This window comes from Pterocles gutturalis, unplaced genomic scaffold, assembly GCF_000699245.1.
Source record: "Pterocles gutturalis isolate BGI_N339 unplaced genomic scaffold, ASM69924v1 scaffold2919, whole genome shotgun sequence".
Classification (NCBI taxonomy): Eukaryota; Metazoa; Chordata; class Aves; order Pterocliformes; family Pteroclidae; genus Pterocles; species Pterocles gutturalis.
In genome coordinates, this window is record NW_010132909.1 from 25270 (window position 1) to 26542 (window position 1273).

Below are 1273 nucleotides of genomic sequence, written 5' to 3' on the forward strand. Positions count from 1 at the left end.
TCGTCTTGCACCAGCATCGGGAGTTTGCTCCAGCTGACCGGTGTTGTCGTGATTCCCAGTGTCCTGGTTTGGGCTGGGATGGAGCTGTCTTCTCAGTAGCTAGAACAGCGCTGTGTGTTGGATGCAGCGTGGGATTTGGTATGAGAAGAATGTTGAAAATACACCAATGGTTTTGATTGTTGCTTAGAAATCACGGACTGTCCAACTCCCCGCGTTTTGCTGGTGTGCAGGTGCATGAGGAGCTGGGAGGGAGCACAGAGCGAGGGATCCAGATGTCCACACTGGCCAGTGGGATGTTCTGTATCTACAGCGTCACGCTCGGTGTATAGACCAGGGCTGGGATTTTCTCTCCTCTGGGATCGCTGGCTGGGAATGGGCTGGGCGTTGGTCTGCGGGTGATGAGCAACTGCGCGGTGTGTCACTCGTTTGTGTGTTCTGTTCCTCAGGCATTGTGCTTTTGCTAATTGCTTGTTAATAAACAAGAAGCGAGCATGGTTTTGCATGGCCCTTTGCAGAAGCAATGCTCACCTCCTCTGTCGGGTGGACTCGAGTCATCGAGCTGTCTCCATGATGCTCCTCCAGGTGTTCCTGTAATCCTGGTACCTGCTCCAAGTGCTTTTTGCTCTGATTTCCTCTGTGCTGTGCCAGGGGAAGGCAGCGGGGGACCCAGCACAGCCGTGGAGCGTTGCCTTCCCCGCTGGGGTTGTTCTGCAAAGCTCTGAAGGCATCCAGCTTTGATATCTCAGTGATGATACGGGAAGGGGTGACACCGATAAACCCAAGACAACCTGTCCTCGGGAGTCATCTCCTTTAAGAAGTTGAACATCTGCATTCGGGGGATGGCATATTTTGGCAGCAGCCACTGATTAAGGTGTCACTCATCAGGTGAGCCTGCAGGTCTGCTCCAGAGCAGAACTTCTGCTGGAAGACACCTCCCGGGGGTCCTCTGGAGAGGAAGAGATGTTTATGGATGGCTGACCCCGAACACAGGGTCCCTCCTGGCCCATGGAGGTCCTGCTCCGGGAGGGAGGTGTGGATGGGTTTCTGAGGGGGCAGTGTTTTTCTAAAGTGTCATAAATGGATGGTAGGTGGAGCGGTAATGAAGATAAATGAGTGAGCTCTGCCCCGCCGATCAGCCCATGTGCTGGCAGTGCTGCGCTGCGGCGGGCTCGAGATGCCTTTGGGCTGGCTCGGACCTCCCGCTCCCCTGCCAGCATTCCCTGGCACGGCCGAGACAGAGCAAACCTTCGGGAAATGCCTCTCCTGGAAATTC